The sequence below is a fragment of the Mus caroli genome, chromosome 12, assembly GCF_900094665.2.
Source record: "Mus caroli chromosome 12, CAROLI_EIJ_v1.1, whole genome shotgun sequence".
Lineage (NCBI taxonomy): Eukaryota > Metazoa > Chordata > Mammalia > Rodentia > Muridae > Mus > Mus caroli.
In genome coordinates, this window is record NC_034581.1 from 35,596,510 (window position 1) to 35,621,386 (window position 24,877).

A 24,877-nucleotide genomic window follows, 5' to 3' on the forward strand; every position below is an offset into this window, starting at 1 on the left:
GGTCTACAAAGTGAGTTCCAGGACAGCCAGGGCTATACAGAGAAACCCTGTCTCAAAAAAAAAAAAAAAAAAAAAAAAAAAAAAAAAGAAAGAAAAAAAAAGAGTTGGGGGACTGTCTATTGGCCTCCCCCTGAAATCAATGTGTTTTATTTAACAAAGAAACATGCTGTAAAAACAGTGAAATCTGTTACTTTTGTCTTCATTCTCTGTGTAATTTTGTATCGTCTTAAAGGTATTTTACCAAATATTTTCTTAATGTTATCAACTTCTTACCTAGCTGTGAAAAGCAGACTTTCTGTATCATGTCTAGAGAAAGTGGAATTTGGGCACTGAAAGACTGTTTTTATTAAGGAAAAAAATAAAAACTTAAACATCATTGACAATGTGAGGGCTTTGTACGAAAGCAACAAGAGAGGTAAAAAGTACTGCTCTGAGAGAAGACATAGACTTTGACAACTTAGTTGGGAAAATCTTTGAGATAATGAAATGCCACTGCTATGTAATAGCAATACCTGCTTATGTTTTTTTGTTTGTTTGTTTCTCTGTGGCCATGAAAAAGTAAGCACTCTTGGTACCAACATTCATAAATCCTACAGCTATCTAACATCTGAAAGTTGCTGCAAGGCTCTGAATATGGGCATGGAGTGGAGACTGGTCCTCATCTCCGATGTGGAGAAGCATCTCTAAGACTCTGAGCTTGCATATTTCCTTCCATGTCTGGTGTTGACCTCAGGAAGCAGAATCCTTGTTTGCGTTTTCAAAGTTTAGCAAGCAGGTGATTTGAGGTCCTTACGAGGTTCTCTGCATAGTAGGCTGGGATTACTCAAGGGCTTCCTCAAAGTACATGTTCTACCTTTCAATTCACCAGTTTTCTTTCCATTCCAAAGCTAATTGCTTTCTATCAGCATTTCTTTTTCTGTCCAAATAATCATTTCTCTATCTGTAGGAGCAAAGGAAGAGTCCGATGCTCTGAGGTAAATGAAGCCCCTTATCTCTACCCTGTTATTCTATATTGTATCACTTACTTCAAAATATAAGGTGTATTACATATAAAGATATTTTCTTCCTGATCCTTGAATGTGACATTGCACAGGAAAACAACTACCCTCTTTTAATCCTAATACATGTGGTATCCATGTAACCATTATACTGATTGAAAACAACTCTAAAAAAATGTTCTAAATAGAAGCTTCTCTGGCCAAATAAAGAGAACATAAGTACACAGAGCTGTTCCATGATGTTGGCCTATGAACTGTCGGAGGGTTTCTGGGAAATCACAGGTGGTGGCTGTAACAGGTAATCAATAAGGGTAAAATGTTATGTTACACCAGTCTCTCTTTTACACTTAGACCACCTATGAGGAAACATTAATGTCCTTACAAGCGATAATGATCAATACTAGAAAACATGAGGATTAAAAATAAACAGGACTTCCTTCCTTCTAACGACAACAAAACTACACTGAGCCTCATAGAAACTGGATATCACAGAAAAGGTAGATTAGAAGCACTGGTGTGACTAGGAAAGAAAAACTAAGAGCAAGTTTAAGCAGGGCAAAGATAACTCAGCTTAGTTACTGCAGAAGCAGCTAAGGCCAGTGGGGACAGGATGGGCAAAGGAGTCTCCATTCTCCTCCTCCTTGGTTTCTTTTACAACCTATAAATCTATTTCAATAATGATAAATAAATAGAATACCAAAGGTTAATGAGAAAAACTTTCTCCCTGCCTGTTTCTCTCCTTCTCGCCTTTCTTTTCTTTCTCTTTTTCCACAACTTCTTACTCTTGGTGTTTCTCTACTTTGTAGATATTATTAAACTCAACATATTGCTCTATTATAACAGACTGCAAATTGGACAATACAGGCAAATATTATCCTTGTATTTTCCATGAATATCTATGATTAGAGTAGGTATTGGTTTTAGAGAAACAAAAGATATCTGCTTTGCTGAGTACTGCAGACATTTCACTAAATGACAAAGGTGGAAACATGGCACCAACTCAAATTTTAATGAAAACCTTTCAGCTAATGATTTGTTTGAAAGAACAAAACTAATAGTCAACTCACACTAGGAGTTGACCCTACCACTGGCCTGTCTGCCCTTCATCTAGTAAACAATGAGGTAGGTTTGAATAATTGATCTACATTGATTTACAATAAAATGGCAACATGTCTCCACATCATAAAAGATTTATGTTTTTATTCAGTGTTTATGTTGATATCTTAAGTAGCAAGCACATAGCACAGCACATCCTTATGTAGTGACAAGACCAAATGCGCTTTGGCAGAGCTTCAGTATAAAAATTAGAAGGTGTTGATTTCATTACCACTCTGGCAATACATTTGAAAGAGTGTTAATGACTATTAATGGCCTAGTCCTCAGCCAGAAGAATGCCTGAAGTCAGGGAAAGTGGCATTTTATCTGCTCTTAAACATTAAAAACAGAGAGGCTCCTACAGTTGCAGTGGTAAGTGCCTTTCCTGCTCTACAAATAATCACATCCCCTACTTATCTGAGCTTTTGAAAGTGTTTGAATGCAATGCAAACCCAATTTCAACACTCTAAAGGTTTGCCCCGCCTCTGTCTATAACGGCGAACACATGAAGCTCTTGTCAAAAAGTAGGTGAACAAAATTGTTTCCAGAAGGACCTTTTGTCTCCTCATCTTTGTATCAGAGAAGCTATTGTTTCAGGTTTCCTTTAAATAAAAAAATAAATAAATATTTAAAAAAAAAAAGGGAGAGAGTTCCTTACTTCTTGTCCTGGTTTATTTTTGAAAATACCAATGAGTCCAAATAACCTGTTATGGAATGCACACACAATCCATCCAGGTTGTTACAACCCAAATGTTTTGAAGGATTTCTTTTTCTTCTTTTTTTTCCCAGTTACCCCCTCTTTGATCCCTTGAGAGTCTAAAATCAACAAGTTATTAATTGAGGAATGGAAACTTCTGTTTCAGAAAGCACAACTGCAGCTAGACAACAGAAAACAGATGCCAATTATTTGCCAATGGCTGCTGGAAAACAAAACATTTTATGACATTTACTCTGCCTTAGCAGAGCTGCTTCTAGTGCCAAAGAAAAATAAACTGGTCAAATTACCAGCAGCCGCTTTCAAAATGTGGGGTATTATAATTTGGAGTCTTTTTCTACACTCGATCATTCTGTGGCCTAATGGTTCCTTACACACTGATTCTCTACACAGCCTTCTATAAGCTAAAACATTACAGTAGAATATGGAAGGAAATATGTGTTGCTGCTATGTACAGTTAAGTATATGCTATGTGTCAATGCTGTGTTCTCATTCCACTATTTCCCGATGCATGACACAATGCTTGAAAATGAATTCCTTGACACATATTTCTATATGATGTGGCAAAAGCTTCAAATTAAATATCTTTCTTACATTGAACTCAGCTGAATTATTCATTGTTAATGTGATGTTACAAGCAATGCTTAAGTATTTTTTCCTCCAGTAGTGAACAGAGGCTTAATGTAGTCAGAATCAATATCTTATCTAGTCTCATAAGTATATAAACGCTTCATGAACAGTTTTTTGGATTAAATATCTCACCTTTGAGAAACATTTCTGAGGAGCTCTACTGAAAGTAGCAGTTATGACAAACAAAAATTTAAATTCTTTCAGTCATGACATTATAATACACTGAAGGTTTTGATTTGCAAACATTCTTTTGAAAATCCTCTGTAACCTTCATTCTCTCTTGTCATAACTGGGTTCAGCTGTCTAAAGGGTTCAAAGAAAAGCAATTAATGCATGTTCCTTCATAGTATGGATTTACACATGCAATGGTGTTATCAAATCTGTCACAGTGTCTATATTGCCTCAAGAAGTAGACTGAATGACTCAGAAGAGAACTGAAGTAGAGAATGCACATATCGCTGAGCAAACGTTGAATGTATGTGCTGAAAGGATGAGGATCAGAGTGAGTGACGAGCGTGTGTCTTGGCTTTTCAGGAATGCGTGCCTCACAAGAGGTCACTTCAAAGGAGACTGTGGCAGGGCCCGAGACTCTACAGTTCTCTCGTATCTGTGTGACCATGCCAAATAAGTGGCCAATGGATAAGACTTAGACAAGCCATAACCTGAAGAAGAATATTTTTCCAGATTACTTCATGTGTCACTCAATATTCATAACTAATCCCCTGGACCCATTGTGGTGTAAGGATGCTGAGTAACAGCCACTGAAAACAGGTATCATCTTTTTCTTAGATTTTTTACTACTAGGAGCTTCTATAGAATATGTGTATGTGGAGGGGGATCCACTTAAAATCCTGTGATACTTTACCCTATGGTGAAGACTACAAGAACATCAATGGGAAAATGTAACCATATCCCTACATAATATTTAAACAAGAGGGCCCTCTAGTTCCTAGCAGGATGTCTTCCTAACAGATATCAACATTGAACACCTGAGTAACTGTCAATAGGAAAGAAAAACATATCACCGCTTTTGTCTTGACTCCCATCCTCTTTAGCAGCAGAATATACATGGGAGTATAGCCTTTCTGGGCAATATTTTGACAGTCCTGATACAGATACATTTGGGCTGCAATTATATAATATACTATCAAGTCTTCACATCCCTCTGTCTCTAGTCAGAAGAAGCCTCACTTCAAGTCAACACCAAAGGGTACCATCCTGTGGGAACTTTGTCTTCATTCCATCACACACCCTAAGCACCTGCAACAAATTCAGGACTGCTTCTTCAGTAGGCTGAATTTTTGGCAGCTTTTCTGCCTTACTAGGAAGCAACTAGAAAGATGACACAATAAAGGAGAGAGAAAAGAAATTTTATGTTCCTCTACTGGAAGCAACCTTGTATGCATTGTATTCTGGATCATATCTCACTCCGTCAAGCAACCTCCAGTCTCCAAGTATCCTTTGCTGTTTCAGGTGCCTTTCTCTCTTCAATTCGTTTATGATAAGCCTGTTCTCAATGCCCCATGTGTAAATCTTCGTAAGAGTCTTCTAGTGGCCTGTCTTCTGTTACAACGTCAGTCACGGAGACTCATTAATCCGTGTGTGCTCTATTACCTATCCATTCATCCACTGCTTTGGCTCCATTTTGCAAGTCTGTCGTGCAACCTGTTTAATAAATATATTCACAATTTCCAAACCTCTTTTTAAATTAGTACTTTGAATGTTCCAGGCAATTCACTATCATGCCTGTTTATATTTTCCATATTCTCTGAGTGCTTATCTATAACCTAAACACCTCATGCACTATTTTTTTTTTATCAAGCCTCTCTTAGGCAACCCAATCACTTCTGATTTCTCCAAGACTAGCCATTTTACCACTATTCCATAACCTACCTCTGTTACTTTTCTCAGATTTTTAAAAATTGTTTTTATTGGATATTTTTGTTTACATTTTAAATGATTTCCCCTTTCCAGGTCTTCTCTTCGGAAACCCCCTAACCCATGCCCTCTCCCCCTGCCTCTATGAGGGTGCTCCCACACCCACACCCTCTCCTGCCTAAAGTTTTAGTAACTGCTTGATATTGAGGCTTTTGGAAGATAAGATGTATACACACCATAGGACACAGAAGACTATTCTAAGCAACATAGATAACTGAAAACATTTTCTTTATGTGATCTCATTAATCAAGTCTAAGCAAATGTTAACACATGATGAAGGAGTGTATCGTGGCATTTAAACTATACATATGTGCCTTTGAGATGACTTGAAATAGTCACTCATAATTCAAGTATAGAATATAGAATTATATTTAAACTGCCAACAAGAATAATAAGGAAATTTTCAAGTTGTTCTTCCAGAGAACCAAGAGTTCTGTCCCCAGCTCCCAAATCAGGTGGTTCACAATTTCCTGGAACTTCAGTTCCAGGGTGTGCAAATACCTCTTCTGGTCTCTTTAAGGACTCACACAGAGATAATATTTATATACCACCACCACCACCACACTATATATATATATATATATATATATGTATATATATATATACTAATACTAATAATAAAAAATTAAAATGTTAAAAACTTAACTCATAAAACTCTTTGCCTTTAGAGAGTATGAAAATAATCAGTATTTCAACTAAACTGTAAGTGTAAGTACTGTAACTCAAGAACTTTCAGAGACAAATATAATTTTTTGCACACCCCTACTACAAAAGTTGGTGTGTATATGAGGTTTCATTGAATGAGTAAATGTGAATGATTAATGTTCTAATTCCACCTATCCATCTCTAAAGCTTCTTTTCTTTTTGTCATTGAAGAATTTGGAAGCTTCTTCAAAAGTAATCAAACTTTCTTAGTAGACAGTATTTTCTAATTAATTCTATAACTACTTATAAATCCATTACAACGAATTAATTTGTATAGAAAGATAAAATTAAGAAGTCTGAAAGTTTGCATCAAAATTTGTCCATCAGTGCCAATAGCATGTTTCCATCATTGACGCTGGTGTATTTTTTCAAGAGGGAATTCATAAAGTGACTTGATTTTATAAGAAGAATTACCTTTTTATTTGTATGAGAGCTTAGCATGTACGTATATACATGTACCACATGGTCTTGCAGTGTCCACTGGGGTCATAAGATGGCACTGACTCCCCAAGACCTGAGTTCTGGATAGTGACACCCTATAGATTAGATGAAGGAAACCGAACCCAAGTCCTCTGAAAAAGAGCAAGTGCTCTAAACATCTGACCCATCACTCAGGCCCCAGACAATTTGATTTTCAATCAACATTAAATCTTATAGTAACTGAATAACAATTCAGTTAACCTGGTTTCCTCATGCTTTTTGTTTTTTACATCTTTATCATTAATGGTGCAACTGAATGCTCTCCATTGTGACTCCTATTTAATCAATTCTTTCCTAAGTTATTGTAACAGTATTAGCTACAAAAAAAAAATGGTTACAAAGCATTAACAACTTTTGTCCCAGGTGTCTGGTACCACTTTTGGACATCATCGCAAAATTATATTTTTATGTAAACTTGCACTTGAAGATTCAAGACAATCTTCTAAATGACCCCTCTTATCTTCTGTTGGATGTAGAAAAGGACAAATCAGTTAATAAGAGCATGCTTTTGACATCTTAAGCAGAAAGAAAGAATGGAAGGAAGGAAGGAAGGAAGGAAGGAAGGAAGGAAGGAAGGAAGGAAGGAAGGAAGGAAGGAAGGAAACTTCCCAGTGCAGCTGATGATAGCAGGGCTCTAACCCTACCGTCTGCTCACAATGATAAATTTAATACACTTCTAATTCTCACTTTAGCAGTCATTCTCTGGAATATTCTAAAGCATTGTTCATACCTGTTTAGTTAACTAGAATACCATTTTGTTGAAATCAGACATTTAAAGCTAATTACTTCACTTCCTTTCTTCATTAAGATGTAAAGTGATTTTCAATCAGAATCCTACTTTCCTGAGAAAGAGATTAATCACAATAGACTTGGTAGATTTTTTTCCATGAAAGGAGAATTCAAGTTCATTGTTCTGAAAATTTTCACTATGTCATATACAATCATCAAAGTTAAAAAGATTTTCACTTGAATTTTGGAAGCAGCATGTGTGTTTCTTGAAGAAAATGTTCTAATGAAGAAAATATAAAGACAAGTTGCATTGATGCCAAGAAGGAAAAGGAGGGGGAAAGAGGAGGAAGAGGAGGAGGAGGAGAAGAAGATCAGGGCACAAAGACTTATTTTGATTCATAGTCTACAAATGCAGTTTAATAGGCAGGGTAGGCAGGGCAACTGGCATAGTTTTGGCTATGGCAGCTGGAATAGAAAATTATTTGCTCACAGTAGAAAGACCTGGAAGCAAATACAATAGAGTAAGTCAAGCCAAGAACATCAAAGGCCCCTTCACCCAACTGACACACCTCTAGGAGGCTTCATCTGCCTTAGGATCTACAATATTTAAAACAGTGCCTTCTACTGGCTAAGTGTTCAAGCATATGAGCCTACTGGAATAGCTCAGATTCCAAACAGAATGGCCATGAGTGTGAGTGGAGTATGTGACTATACTGAGATGTTACTCCAATAATTATGTAACTACTTATACCTCTAAGCTTAGTGTAACCACATAAGGTGGTCAAAAGAAGCATCCTCTGCTTATCAAACCAAGGTCTTATCAGTATTTAAGTGTGAGAACTGGACTTCATATTGCTGATTTGAAGATTTAAGGTATTGTCTAAAAAGGAATTCAAATAACTTGAATAATTAGATTGACCATTCCTACTATCCAACAAGTAATCTAAGGCATGAGAATATATGGAACTATATGGAACTAGATTCTGACCATTTTAATAAGTTAAAAATCAGATTTTGTACACGAGCTTTCAGCTAAGACCCCAGGATGGTGGACCTCATCAACTTAGAGGGAGAGAGAGAGAGAGAGAGAGAGAGAGAGAGAGAGAGAGAGAGAGAGAAGATATATATATCCTCTAGTCAGGAAGTATATTTTTTAAAAACCTGATTGTAATAATTTGTTCTGTAACTATAAGATATTAATACAGACTGTAATTCAAAGAAACATATTAAGAAATATTGGCAAGGATGTTGAAAAGGCAGGTGAAATATACTTTGCTAGTATGATTGCCAAAAAGTTCAGACACTTTAGAAAAGAAAATAGAAAGACTTCCGTTTTATGGTGTGTGTGTGTGTGTGTGTGTGTGTGTGTGTGTTTAGCAGTTATTGAAAAAAATGTGACCTAATCAATTAACTCCTTCATAAGAATCTATGAAAAACAGCAAAATTTTTATGTCCATACAGAAATTTTAATGTGAATGTTTCTATTATTTAAATTAGTGAATAAAGAACTTAACAAATCAATTCACACAAAAAAAGAACAAGTTACTAATAAGAATACCAATGTTTTCCCATGTGGCTTAATTTACACCTGTCGAATATACACTTGTATGATAGTTTCAGATCACATTATATATATATATATATATATATATATATATATATATATGTGTGTGTGTGTGTGTGTGAAAATAAAATATATTTGATATATTATAAATAATTTATTTAATAATTTAATAAAAATTTATTCAAGACATATAGATAGTGTATAAGGCCCCACACAGTGGTACATGTTTATAATCCGAGTGCTGGTAGGGTAGAGACAAGTAGATACCTGCAGCTTCCTATCAGCCAGTCTGGATGAATTGATGATCTCCGGATTCAGTGAGAGATCCTATATCCAAACCTTAAGATAATGATAAACAGAGAAAGGCACACAACATTGACTTTTGTGAATACACACACATACCTACATATACATTTGAATGTATACAAATACATATATCCATCACAAACACAGAGACATACACTCACAAAACTTTCTACCTCAAGTTACTTGTTTATGAAGTTGGAGGCAAAAAATGAGCTGACAGAGTGCTGGTGTATGGTGGCACAGTAAGAGTGCCATGCTGCTGTAAGGCAATGACGTCGTAGTGCCACACTTGTGTCCGGTGATATAATGGGATAGCCATGCTTGTATATAGCAGTGTGGTGAAGGAGCAGAGCTTGTGTATGGTGTTGTGAGAGTCCCGTGCTTGTGTGTGTTAGTGTGGTGGGAGTGTAATGCTTATGATTTCAAAGTGCAAAAAATGCCATGCATGTGTGGTAATGTGGCAAGCTCCATGCTTGTGTACGATGGTATGCATGAGGTACCATGCTTATCTATGGTGCTGTGATGAAAATGTCATGCTTCTGTATGGTTATATATTGAGGGTGGCATGTTTGTGTATGTTGTTGTAGTAGGAGTGCCATGTCTGTATATGTGGGTGTGGTAAGAGTGCCATCTATGTTTGTGTATGTGATACAGTAAAAGTGGCATGCTTATGTATGGTGATGCGATGAGAATACCACGCTTGTCTTAAAAATGCATCAAGATTTTCAACAATTATAATTTGCCTACACAAGTGTAACCTTGTGAACAGAAGGAGACAAGGTTGAAGGGGGTAAATGATAATGTCCTTCACTTCCGGCTTTCCCAGTGTTTAAGCCTGTGCAAGCTCACCATTTCAGTAAGAAGTAAGGCATGGGCTCCCCTGTCTATCTCTGTCATTCCACAGAATCACCTCCTCAGAACTGGTTCATTCATGTCTCCCTGATTAGACTCACTGCTTCATTCTGCTTGGTATGTGGTCATTTTCTCAGATTTGTCATGACTCCTAGGTTTTTTTTTTTTGTCATTTTTTGTATTAATTAACCCAAATTTACCCAGTCACATGTGATGTCCTGGATAATTCATGTGGCTGTATTATAACTTGGTAGCTAAAACGATAGAATAAAATCAAGTGCATATTTCATCTATTTTTTCCAGATTATTAACACAAGGTATTTAGTTTATCTCACTTACTATTTTTACCAGACTGAAGTCCAACCTACTGAAAATGTGTTATTCAATATTTTAAGTTATAATCTCACATATTCTTGATAACATACTCAGCTCCTCCTAGTGGATGCTAAGATTTCATTAGTAGTATCAATATTTTCATGATTTAATTACAGATTATTTCAGTTGATTTTCAGTATGAGTTGACAATTCATAAAACACAACATGTGCTATGTCCACAGAGTTGAAACTATGTTATGACAATGCTAATAATTATATTTAAAATAAAGCCACTTGGTGTTACTATCCCAATGTTTATTAAATATATTAAAGAGCCACCATGGAGATCTTTAACCAATAAGGTATTTACTGAGCTCTCTCTCACTCTGATATATTGTGAGGAGCAGGTGTGGCAGCAGTCCCAAGATGGCGCCCGGGACTGCAGCCAAGTCTTATGACTTGCACCTGACTTCCTCATACACCTGAAAATAAGCCGCATCCATAGTGAGAACTGCGCAGGTGCACCATGATGCAAGATCAGACCATATGACAAGTGATGATTCTGGCCAATGGACTGCTGTTACGTGGACTGGGCTGATGGGGCATGGTTGAGAGGATATATAAGGGATTGCAATTGGGGGGGGGTTGGATTGTTGTTTTTTTCCTGGAGAGATTGATTTCTGGAGAGAGATTCATGCATGATGTTGAAAGGTTCCTGAATAAACTGCTTTGAGAAGAACATAGTGTTGTCACTCTTTTCTGCTGGTCAGAATAGGAAGCGACAAATGGTGGCCCATATGGGGAAACGTTCAGAACTCATCACAGTCAGGGCAGCTAGCTGGTAAGGTTCCCAGGTAAGTGGGACAATTTAAGTTCTTGGATTGAGAAGATAAGGTTCCCGGTTTGGGGACAAGTTAAGGTTCTGGGTTTTGGGACAAGTTGCACCAAGCACCATGGGGAATTCAACCTCAGGTCAAGCAGTTAGCCAAGCCCTTAAGGACTTGCTGAAAGTGAAAGGAATCGGGCTGGAAAAGGAGACCCTGGAGAACTTTTTAAAAGCAGTGGATCAGATCGCTCCTTGGTTCCCCGTATCAGGACAGCTTACAGGGCCCAGTTGGGAGAAGTTAGGGAAGGACTTGAAGTTTGCAGAAGAACAGGGAGTTCTCGCTAAAGGGGTGCTGCCAGTGTTGAAGCTAATACGGAATTGTATCAAGGATAAGGAAAGATATGGAGCAGAACTCCAAAGGGCAATGAGGCACTGAATCAGGTGAGAGGAGAGATCCCAAAAGTCAGAGACAGAAGGAAGATCTAGTGATGGGGATATGTCTGAGGACGATCGGGAGAGCATAGCCAACAGTTTAGAGAAAGTGAAAATGAAGGTAGAACTTTCCGGCCCAGGGCCACCATGGCCACCTTTGTATGTCCCTGACAGAGCATTGGGGCATAATCTGCATTCAGAAACCTGGAGGGAACTGTGAGCCCAGTGCTTTCCTGTATTTCAGGATGCACAGGGAGGTCATTAAAGCCAACACCTCCAGCACCAGAGAGTCTCATTTGAGCAAGTGAAACAGATAATGGAGCTGCTGGAGTAGTAGTGGCCCCATAAAAGGGGCAAAGGGATGTTGTAGTGAATTATTTAGGAACAAAATTTACGGCAAAATATGTGTCCCCTCAAAAGAATCAGTTTTGCACAGATGGATTATGCACCCTGAATGATTTTCAAAAGTTATTGGGAGATATTCAATGGGTCCGACCCTATCTATCTTTGACCAATAAACAATTACAGCCATTATATGATATCTTACCAGGTAATACAGATTTAAATTCTCCCAGATATCTTACTGATGCTGCCAGGAAGGCTTTGTTGTTAGTAGAACAGATTATTCAGAGTGCTGCCTTGAAACGCCAAGATGAGTCCAGACAGTTAATCTTGTGCGTACTGTAAACAGAGTCGCAACCCACTGGGCTTTTAAGGCAGGGAGCTCCCCTGTTATGGATACACCCAAAAATCTCCCCAGCCAAGACACTTGTTTATTAACCTGCCTCAGTAGCTCAGTTGGCTCTGATTAGTATACAGCAAAGCATGCAGTTTTTTGGAGTTGCATCTGAAATTCTAATAGTACCATATAATGCTAAGCAAATTGAAGTGTTTTTACAGCCACGGAAGATAATTGGGCTATTTTGAGGTGTAGTTTTCAAGGCCTCAAAGATAATCATTACCCCCAAGGATCCAATATTACAGTTGGTTAAAGTACATCCAGTAATCTTTCCTCGTATTACTGCTAGAGATCCATTGCTCCTCTTGGTTTTAAAGATGGTTCTAAAACAGGACAAGGAGCCTATTTAATAACAGGATCATCCCCAATTACCATTCAGTTTCCCCCTGCATCAACACAAGTCATTGAATTGCAAATTGTGATTAAAATATTTGAATTAAGTCCAGGTCCCTTTAATTTGATTTCTGACAGCCAGTATGTTGTAAATATGCTACAGTGTTTGGAGATAGTAGGCAAAATAAATTTGAGATCTACCATTGGAGAATTAGTTATTAAATTGCAAAGAATTATTTTGAATCAGCATTCACCCTTTGTTATTCAGCATATTCGTGCTCATACTGGATTGCCAGGACCCCTTGCAGAAAGGAATGATATAGTTGATAAAGCTTCCAGAAAATGCATGGCCTCATCTATTGATTTGGCACGTAATTTTCATGCACAATTCCATGTTAATTCAAAGACTTTGTCATCACGATTTAAAATTTCTCAAGCAGAGGTGAGAGAGATTGTGAAGGTGTGCAAAACCTGTGCCCCTTTATTGCCTCAAGTCAGTGTGGGGGTTAACCCCCAGTGATTGCGCCCCCTACATTTGTGGCAAATGTATGTTACCCATTTTCTTGAGTTTGGAAAGTTAAAATATATTCATGTTTCCATAGATACAGTCTCTGGCATTATTTTTGCCTCCTTAGAGACAGGTGAGAAGGCATGCCAGGTTATTGTACATTGTTTTGAGGCTTGGGGTGCTGGAGAAAGCCTAAAAAACTAAAGACTGATAATGGACCAGCCTATACTTCAGCCTCTTTTGTTTCTTTTTGCAAGATGATGGGCATCCGTCTGGTGCATGGGTTGCCATACAACCCTCAGGGCCAAGGCATTATTGAAGGAGCCCATCGTACTTTAAAAGAATGTTTAATTAAAGAAAGTGTGTGTGGGGGGGGGGGATTGCCCTTGCTGGGTCCACACCGAGAGAGAGATTAGCCATTGCCTTATTTACTTTGAATTTTTTGAATAAAGATAAACAAGGGCATGTTGCAGCTGAGCGACACGTTAATCCTGATATTTCTCCAAAAGGCATGGTCATGTGAAAGGATGTCTTGAGTGGTTGTTGGAAGGGCCCCGACCCAGTGTTGGTTTGGGAGAGAGGGTCTGTTTGTGTGTTTCCCCAGGATCACCGACAACCGCTGTGGGTCCCAGAACGGCTGACCAGAGCAATTCAGGGCAAGCAGAACAATGAGGACATGGATGTTCCTGTGGCTGGGAATGCTCCCACTAGTGAGAACTGAAGAGCTATGTTGAGGAATTATGTCTGTGTTCCCGAAACCCATGCCATTGACACATTCAGTGCCAGTGTTTCCTCTATTCTTTACATTTAATGCTTCACTACAGTTGCCTTTTTTACCATGGGATGGAGAGATAGTTCCAGTGCATGAATCTATGCAGCTTCAGCTAAAGGGATTGTTGTGTTTTCAGATGATTTAAAATATTTCACAGATGAGTGATTGTGTTCAGCTGTATGATCATACTGCAGCATGGTTTGATATGCCAGTTAAGAGTTCTACTAAAGCTAATGCTACCTGGATTTGAGGGGTGTAGCCTGCCAGTGCAATGGCACTATACCCTTCCAACCTAGATGGGCCCCCTTTTGTAGAAGTGTTCGTGATTCCCTTCCACCTTGGACTGGCTGTCAATCTAGAAAAGTAGCTTGGGCAGTGAAGAATTATTTTCCCTTTTCCCCTTATATAGGTACAGTCCATAATGGTTCCTTTTCAGGGTATAATTGGACATATCAAAATCCAGCTCAAGTAGGAGCTAGTAATCCTTTTAATGTATGGTTGTTATGTGGGGTGAATGGTAGTTGCACTGATCTTTCCCCATTAAGCATGGTGGTGGGAGGGGCCTGGGGCAATGCAAATTTTTATTGGAATGGTTCTGATGTGTTTGAAACTTCTGTATTTCAATTTGCTGGAGGAAGGGATGTTTCTTTTCAGGCTACACCTGTTTGTGTGTGGTTTCCTTTTGTGTTTATTGTTTATAATGGTAGTTATGAGAATGATGTTGTTAGTTGTAGTAGTGATATTTGTTATTATAGTGTGTGCTAGAATGCATCTGAATATCATTTGGTTGTTGTGACTAGGAGGCTTTGCTTTGTTCCTTTGTCTGTTCAAGCTACTTTGTTTACAAATTGCCACGACTATGAATGATTTATCCGCGGGTGTTTCAGAAGCTTTGGATTGCTGACAGCTGTCTCCCGCTTGAAAGAGTGGACCGGAATTGATGGACTTGCCCTGTGTCTGATATTAATCAGCATCCTGTCCTTCTGGTGCACCTGCCGCATGCAGAGTCATCAGCGCAGAGCCCAAGCCTTGATGATACAGGCTTTTGCAGCAGTAGAAATAAGACAATCTCCTCAACTGTGGCTTGGCATGCTAGAGAAGTAGTCAATGAGGGTAAGACACCCTGGGCATGTCACCAACCTAAGACAGGGATCAAACCAATGCTGTTTGTTTCCCAAGGATGGGTAAGGGGCACTGCCACAGGGGGCAACCTAAGACAGGCATTCTCTATGCCAATGAGTAAAGAAAGGGGAGATGTGAGGAGCGGGTGAGGCAGCAGTCCCAAGATGGCACCCGGGACTGCAGCCAAGTCATATGACTTGCACCTGACTTCCTCATACACCTGAAAATAAGCTGTATCCATTGTGAGAACTGCGCAGGTACACCATGATGCAAGATTGGACCATATGACGAGTGATGATTCTGGCCAATGGACTGCTGTTACGTGGACTGGAATGATGGGGCGTGGTTAAGAGGATATATAAGGGATTGCAATTGAGGGCGGGTTGATGTTTTTTCCTGGAGAGATTGATGTCTGGAGAGAGATTCATGCATGATGTTGAAAGGTTCCTGAATAAACTGCTTTCCAGAACCCCGGAGCTCTTGTCTCTAGCTGCATATGTATTGAAAGATGGTCTAGTCGGCCATCAATGGAAAGAGAGGCCCATTGGACTTGCAAACTTTATATGCCCCAATATAGGGGAATGCCAGGGNCAAAAGAATGGGAATGGGTGGGTAGGGAAGTGGGGGGCGCTATGGGGGACTTTTGGGATAACATTGGAAATGTAATTGAGGAAAATATGTAATAAAAATATTAAAAATTAAAAAAAAAAGAAGAACGTAGTGTTGTCGTTCTTTTCTGCTGGTCGGAATGGGAAGCAACAATATATCAATAACATTTTAATGAAATGTAAAGGCATAAGTAAAGGAGAAATGAGGAAAATAATATGTAACTGAATTTTATGAGTGTAGAGTAGAAAGGATGCATTTTCTAATTATATTGATGAACAGAAATAACATACAGCCTATGACTTGAATGAAATGCACTGGATAACTAACAATACTGAGCTCATCCACAGGCACTAATACAGAAATGCTAGTGAAGGAGATAGTGCCAGGAGACATGGCCCCATGCAGTGGAAAGCACATGCTCCAAGCAGACCAGGCCAGTACCTGTAAGGGCCAATTGCTCACAGAATACACAAAACAATGGAAATGAAGGCAAATAAGCTTTTAAAAAGGACTGATGTTCATAGATTCTAAAATTCTTTATGCATGATACTATCATTGACTCTTCTCTTTGAATGTTGTATGTGAGAAATGATAAAAGTTAAATATATACAATAAACCCTGTTGGATTGTGGACCATCATGGCACTGTGTATCTAACCTGGCATTGTGAGGGTTCTCACAAGAAATGTCTGGATGACAGAGCCATGCTCAGTTTTCTTAAACAGCATATTAGAAATATGAGCCCTTAGTGTTGACCTGGAATTTTGAAAGATATTTCTACTAAATACAACAAAGGCTTCTAGATTTTGTAAATTATTGCTTTTGTGTTTTGGTCCTATGCTTTCAAACAAACCCATCACTTGCAGGTATTGAGTATATCCACTTTCACATCAGCAGGGTGACCTTAAATGACCTTAAAAGGATGCTTAATGACATCTGAATGTCTTAATTAATTTCATCTTGAAAACTTTCTCACAAAGTCATTAAGGCAGGCATATAAACACTCACGTGCTACCAAACTAGATAGAATGTTTTTAAATGAAATCCATCACATTTGATTTAAGTACATTTTGAACAATTTTATAGTATAATAAACTGCATATTAAAATGTACTTTTAAAGAAGAATTTTAATACTATTTGATATTTCCTGAAATATCCTTGCTAGAGAAAAATTGTGAGAGCAAATGTGGAAAATATCCTGTAGTTACAGTATCCTATAGTTACATGTATATTAGGAACACTGGAGCCCAAATACTTTGAGTTTTACTCTGAATCATCTTCTCTTATTCTATTCTGTTTTTATTAAGGTAACAAGTCTTGGCTACATAATACTCACTTGTACTATTCATAGATTCATTACCTGAGGACACATATGGACAATTAGACATGCTATGAAAATGAATATACTGCCTTAAGTGCACACATTCCTGTCTTCTTTTAATAATACCTGTTCTAGGATTTTGCATAGACCTGCTGAACAGTAACACTGAAGACATAAGACAACAGAGAGAAAAATAGGGGACAAATTGTTCCTAGTGAATGTTTTTGCTCCAGTTCCATTTTAGTCATTTTTACATTTTTTTTCTTTGCTTGCTTGAGACAGGATTTCTCTGAGTAGCCCTTGCTGTCCTGGAACTCAATGTCTATCAGGATGGTCTGGGACTTGGAGACATGCCAATCTCTGCCTCCCAAATGCTGGGATTAAAGGTGTGCACCACAAACACCTGGCCATTTTTACATTTCACCCTTGACTTTTCACAAATTTATCTCTCCTGAAACCTCAACAACTTCAGGTGATTTTCTACTACCCTCAAATGCTAGCTAATTTGAGACACTAGTCAAATATATGCAGAAGTAAATTATAGTCCTTGTTTAAGATCTAAGCAAACTATTCTTCAAGATTATGTTCTCAAAAATTAATATACCTTTTGTATTGATTAGAGATAAAGAAAAAAACATGATTATGATGCTGGATCAGATCAAAGGATAATTTTGGAAAACAAAAACAGCATTTACTTATTTATTTAAAAAGAAACAAATGTCTACACCAATTCACTTTAGTGGCTACATTATATGAAACAATTCTAAACGTTCATGACATTTCTGGAGAAATTAGTGTTATTATTGGCTAGATTTCTACAGCAGATGGCAATTTCCAGTGGAATGCTACTAAAAAGTTCAAAAGTGTTGTTTTCTGAATCCCTGTTCTTAACTTTAACTCCTTCACATACATCTTACAGACACCTTTTCTTACCAAAATCAAGCTATTTAAAAGCACTGGTGTGTCTATCCCCAAATCTCCAGCATGAGGAGATATGTTCTTTCATGTCTATCCAAGAACACTGAATGGCATTGCTCACAAAAGCATCTTGTCCAGTTTTATCACTAAAGATTATTTTAAACTGTGTTTACAAATTGAACTAGGTATAAACAACCCAATATACTGTGCCTTTCCAGTTTCCATAATGTAAATTACACATTTCCACATGTCTTCCACTTGTGCTCTTATCCCTTTAAGGTATTTAAAGTCAATATCCAACAGCTAGGATAGAATTTATTTATTTTTGAAAAATGGCAGGAAAGTTTTAGATTTAAATTGTATCTTTTCTTAATAATAATTAATGTGTTCCACTTAGTTAAATCATTCTGTACATAGTGGTAGTCACTAAGACTTCAATAATTGTTAATTGTTTGTTCACTTAAATACTAGCTCAATAAAAGTCAGAAATTATTGTCCAACCCCTAGTATCCTGTGGATGGGGCCATGTAATTCAGTTAAACCAAAGAAACGTGTCATGTTCATACTCTCCCAATCACTTGCAAGTGCAATACTTCTCAGAGCTCTGTGACAAATGTAACCTATATTCTGGAATAATTGTATGACAAAAGGTCCTTTTGTCCAATTACATTTAATGTTTAGTGTGAAGGCTGGTTTTCATTCTTTTTTCTGATCTCATCAATTCTGTTATTCTAAATTTTAAGTTTTATCAAAAATAATTTCTACACAATACATTCTGCTCTGGATATCGATCAGTCACAATTTACTATCACCTAAGAAGGAAGCCTCAGTTGTATAATTGTCTTGATTTTCTTAACTAATGTAGGACAATCTACTGAAAGTGTTGACCTCACTTTCCAGTATCAGCCCATAAAAAATGATGTGGAGGAAGGAATATTACTCATCTTTTCCTCTCTTGTCCATCCCTCTTGCAGCTGAGCTGAGTTACCATGTTTGTATCAGAATCATCATTTCCAGGCTAAGTACAGATTGGGCCAGTGGCTCTGCAGATACCTCCACACCATCAGAGCAAGACGGGGATTGCTGACACACCAAATCACATAGACAGAGCAACTAACTGCACTAGTCTGTTAGCCTCATGGGTGTCAGAAATGTTACTATTAACCATATGGCATAATATGATTTAACAAATCAAATTTATCCTACCTGTTTCTGTTCCTTTAGAGAACACTGACTAGTGTAAGTGCTCAATGAACCTTAGTTATTTAAAAGCAGAGATTAGGCACACGCCTTTAATCCCAGCACTCGGGAGGCAGAGGCAGGTGGATTTCTGAGTTCGAGGCCAGCCCGGTCTACAAAGTGAGTTCCAGGACAGCCAGGGCTATACAGAGAAACCCTGTCAAACAGACCAAGAAAAACAAGCAGAGATTATAGTGGCTTGAGTTACCACAGACATGGTAAACTTTTCTGACTAAGACCACTTACTTGACTGTGTTTAATGTCATAGAAGTCCTTTGGAAATTTTGTATTCTGAAATTATATTGTTTTCATTCTCCCAATCATGACAAGACGTCAATCGCTGCATTTTGAGAATGCTGATCAAAATGTCTAATGAAATAAAATGTTGTACTAATTTTCTCTTTTAACCTTGACAAACCAAGTTACCTTTGCACTATCTCTTTTCTTCACATGTTCTTCAAATTGTAGTTTTTCAATCAGTAAATTTAATCTGCTTATCTGATCAGCTTGTTTAAGCCTTATGTAGCAGTGGGGAGAAATATATTACTTTACTACCTAATTTCAAAAGATTCAAAGTGACTTAACTTTGTCTCAACTTTTGTACCACTCGATCATAATTAATTTTGATGATCTTTAGCTAAATTGGAAGCAATAGGCAGCTCTGTAGGAAAGGATGAAGATAAGAGGCCGAGCAAAGCTCCCTGTTGGCTCTGCCAGCCTAATTTAAAGCACATTTGCTCTGTAGCAGTCAGCTCGGGTGAGATGGCAGGTGATTCTTGGGACAGAATGGAAGGAGCAGTTGTATCTCTGCCCAGACACAGTAAGTTTGTATGAACGTGGTGCTTCTCACTAGGCAATCAATAATACATTTTATTGGTTCCAGAACACTGCACAAAGCCCACTAGAAGTCATCTCACTCCACTGTTTTGAGTGTGAACATAACAATTAACCACAGAAAAAAAAATAAATTAGTTTTTCTGAAATCTGGAGGTTTTCTAGTTGTTAAAGCCCAATTACAAATTAGCAAGCTGTGAATAATCAGATTACAAAATAATCAGGCTCAGAGCAGCAAGAGCCTCCCTTGTAAATACTCTGCTAAGATTCACAAAGTTTCAGTTATGTGGTAATGGATGGCAGATGAGACACAATTATCTTGAATCTATAATGCTTGTAGTTTTACTATAAGTATATGCCTGTATGTACACATACATGTATGTATATATACCCTTGGTGTTAGTGATTTTCTGTTAAAGGAGTGGAGATTTTAAAGACAGATTCACTAATGTAAAATAGTTTTTACACATTTGAGCTTCAAATTAATTATTAACAAAAATTATTATGAAATATCCACATATGTAATCTTATATTATAAAAGTGCAATAAAACATTTTGGTTATAATTAAATCTTAGACTATTATTAGCTTAGTTGACATAATTTTTGAGGCCAGTTGAAAAATCAAATTGCATTATTATGTAATGTATGAAACAATAAAATTCAAAAAGATTCAGCATGATTACAAATAAACACAAAAACCCCAAAGAATGTCAGTATTTTAATTTTGATATATATAATATTTGCATATATAAGTGTCACATAAATAATTTTGGGAGGCCATAACTACATTCAAAAATGAAATAACAATGAAATAGACTAAGTAATAGCAAATTTCAATGTCTTTCATAGCATAAAAGTAAAAAGTAAAGAATTGGGATATAATAAAAGATAGAATATAAGAAAAACAAATAATTAAGAAAGTCTGTCCTGAATTTTTACAAAGAATAAAATCATTCAATGAATATGAACATTTAGAAAGTATAGTCAATTTTAACCCCCCAAAAATGCTAGTGAACCAAGTAACATTAATTATAATATTCACTAAAATAAACTACTTTAAGCTAATCATGTGCAATGAACTAACCAAAGAGGAAAGAAAGAAAGAGGCATTGCAGAGGTGACTGCTGTGTCACCTGTGTGTTAGTAGGAGACAGAAAGAAGAGAGGCTGTGTCTATGCTCTGTGTTCTGACCTATGAACATCTAAATGATTAGTAGCCTAACACTCCCTAAAAAAAAAAAAAAAAAAAAAAAAAAAAATCAAGTTTGCTGCTTTGCAGGCCTGGGTGTAGGCAGATTGTTATAAATTTGAGACCACCCTGGGCTTAGAATCCCGTTGTTGTTATAAAGACCCTGATAAAAAAAAAAAAAAAAAAAAGCAAAATTGAGCTGACCATCGGTCAGGATTGAGAAAAAGATAGAAGATCTCCACATGGGGTCACAGGGTGCCACATGGGCAGGCAGGAATAGGCACAAGCACAAGACAACCATCAGTCTGATGCCATGGGACCTGGACAGGGAACTAGCCTGAGATGACCATCATTCAGACACAGCAGTGAGAGCACACACCTTGCCCTAGGTGACACCTGCTTGGTGCCATAATGCACATGTAGGGCATAGCATTCCTGAAACACTTAGTAAGAGGAGCAAATAAGTGATGGAGAAATGGAAGAGAAAAAGGAATAGAAGAATATGGGCACATTGAAGAGGCAGAACCAGAGACTCAGGAGTGAGGAACAGTCTGATGTGAGTGAGTAGCTATTGAATGACACCTAGAACCAAGGTGGGGCCCTGAACTGTGCTGCCACTGAGGGACACATCTGTGTCTGTGGCCTTACAGGAACAGGGGTTTGTTATCACCAAAGGCCAGGTAGAAGTCCTACATCTGGGCTGCTGCTTGGGGACATGTTGATGTCTGAGTGCTATGCAAAACTGGTCCCTACAATTCTTCACTTGGGAATCCTGGGAGAACTGTCCCTGGGGTATAAGGTCAGGAGATCTGCCAGCTGCAGTACTCAGGAGAGTGACCCCACACATAGTCCAGGAAACACCGTAAAGCTGGCCCTGCTTTTGGGAATTTTGGGTAAGCCAGCCCTGAAGAAATGAATATGGGAGCTTCTGCCTTTTGCTTACCCTGTGATAGCTTCAGTGAGGGTGATATTCTAATCTCCTCCCTCTTGCCCTTGCCACCTAGAGCATAGTAGAGCTAACCCTGGTGATGGGGGTGCAGATGAGTTGGCCTGAGAATATGAGTGTTGGAGAGTTAGCCCTGAAACTTGTCTTCCATGCTGTGACAAAATGAGAGTTGTCCTACCGCACTCTTGCCCCTTGCCACCTATGCCAGGCATGAAAGCAGGAGAGCTGGCCTTTTCCCTCATTTTCTGAAGCTCTCAGGAGAGCAGTCCCTGCACCTTGCCTGGGAAGTACAGTAGAATTGGCCCTGGACATGGAGATTTCTGGAGGGCCATCCCTGACTCTTGTCTGCTGTATGGTAGCCTGGATTAGGCAAAAATGCCCTCCTCCCTTCCCATTGTCCCTTGTCACCTATGTCAAGGTGACAAGGGACAAGATCATGAGACTGAGAGAACAGGCCCTTGTCCCTGGCCTTCTGTAGCTATCTTGAGAGCAGGACCTGTACCTTGCCTTGGCAGCCCAAAAGAGCTGGCCCTGATGGTATGGGTATGGATGAGCCAGCCACAAGGACATGAGCAAGACAGCATGCTCCACTCCTTTTCGGCAGCAGCATTGGATGGGCCAGCCAGGGAAGGACAGGAAAACTCACCCTGATGGTGTGAGTGTAGGACAGCTGGCAGGCTGACTAGCTTAGGACCTCTAAGGCCCAGATTCAGAGATTTGAATTGGCCCATCCCAATATCTACCCCCTTAATGAACTGCTGCAGTGCTTGAAGGAGCCAGTCCTACAGATCCAAAACAACAGGATCTCAACAACACAGGGCAACAAGAGGAGATCTGAGAGGAGTCCTAGTGAGGTTCCAGTATTGATAGCGAGGCAGAAGCCAGAGGCCTCAAAGCAGACCAATGGGTCTTTGCAAGTGGAAAAGTCTGAACAACAGTGCACACTGTGGAATACACTGGGACACACTACAGATTCCACAGCAAGCATCTTCTTCCTCTGTTATTGGGACATTGCAAGGGTGGAGTTGGTTATGTGGGAAGGTGAAGAAGAGTGGGATTAGGGTGCATGATGTAAAATTCCCAAAGAACCAATAAGTGTAAAAGTATAAATTATGAAGCAAAGCGAGCAGGCATTGAAAGAGCAAACAAATGAGAACCAAAGACACCTGACAAAACTAACAAGACAGATAGATATACATCATTAGCTAACTAAAAATAAGAAGCAAGTGAGAGCCCAGACATAGAAGCTTGCAAAGAAAATAAGCATTTAAACAAGAAGCAGCAATTAAATAGGCATTCTATTTTTAAAATATATAAAATATAATTTAAACCAAACCTGTTTTAGCAAAACAACAAGAACAACAACAACAAATGATGGGAACCTATGGCAGATTTGTGAGCCTTCCCCCAACCCACAAGACCCCACAACCTACCTGTCTCCCAGGAAGTCTGCAATAATGAGGAGGAACACAGGAGATCTGCCATAACCAGGAACATAGATCAATATGTCTGCCCCTGGACCCCAAAGCCAGCCTGTCTCCCAGGGCTAGGGACACAAGGATCCAGGGACACAGGAGGCCCCCCTATCCAAAGACAGCATTGCCTGCCTCCTAGGAAGCCTGTTTTAACCCAGGTCACACAGCTTTACATGCCTCCAAGGAGGCTTGCTCCAATCAAAGACACCCAGGACAGTTAAAATTAGAAATAACCATATGGTTAAAGGCAAGAGCAAGAATGAAAGCAACAGAATCCAATATAATGTGGCATTAGCAGAACCCAGTTCTCCTACCACTGCAAGCTCTGGATACCATAACACACCTGAAGAGCTAGATCCTAACCTAAAATTCAGTCTCAGGAAGAGATAGAGGCCTTTGAAGAGGATTTAAATGACTCCCTTAAAGAAATACAGGAAAACAAAAGTCAACAGGTAGAAGCCCTTAAAAAGGAAACAAATCCTTAAAGAAATACAGAAAAATCAATTAAATAGGTGAAAGAATTAAACCAAATGGTCCAAGACCTAAAAATTGAAATAAAAGCAATAAAGAAATAAAAAATGGAGGTAATATGGAGATGGAAAATCTAGGAAAGAGATCAGGAGCTACGGATGCAAGCATTACCAACAGAATAGAAGAGACAGAAGAGAGAATCTCAGGTGGTACCATAGAAGGTATTGAAATGTCAGTCAAAGAAAATGCAAAGGGTAAAAAAATTCCTAGCCTGAAACATCCAGGAAATTTGGAACACAATGAAAAGACCAAACCTAAGAATAATAGGAATAGAAGAGGATGAAGATTCCTGTTTCAAAGGGCCAGAAAATATCTTCAATAAAATCATAGAAGAAAATTTCCTAACCTAAAAAAAAGAGATGACCATAACCATACATGAAGCCTACAAAACACCAAAAAGATTAGACCAGCAAAGAAAACTATTCGACCATATAATAAGAAAAACACTAAATGTACAGAACAAAGAAAGAATATTAAAAGTTATAAGGGAAAGGGGCCAAATAACATATAAAGGCAGACCTATCAGAATCACACCAGATTTATCAAGAGAGACACAAAAGGCCAGAAGATCTAGGACACATGTCATATATACCCTAAGAGACTACAGATGCAAACCCAGCATCTTTTTCAATCACCATAGATGGAGAACCCTAGATATTCCATGACAAAACTAAATTTAAACAATTCCTTTCCAGCAACACAGAAATACAGAGGGTACTAGAAGCAGAACTACAAGAAGTTACAGAGAAGGTAACT

At 38.4% G+C, this 24,877-nt stretch overlaps 1 non-coding gene across 1 annotated transcript; it reads left to right on the forward strand.

The window, feature by feature from the left end:
* The first annotated feature begins 21,079 nt into the window (after nucleotides 1-21,079).
* On the forward strand, nucleotides 21,080-21,206 carry LOC115032869. Its single transcript, XR_003838527.1, has one exon. It is a non-coding gene; the product is annotated as a small nucleolar RNA SNORA17 (small nucleolar RNA).
* The last annotated feature ends 3,671 nt before the right edge of the window (nucleotides 21,207-24,877 follow it).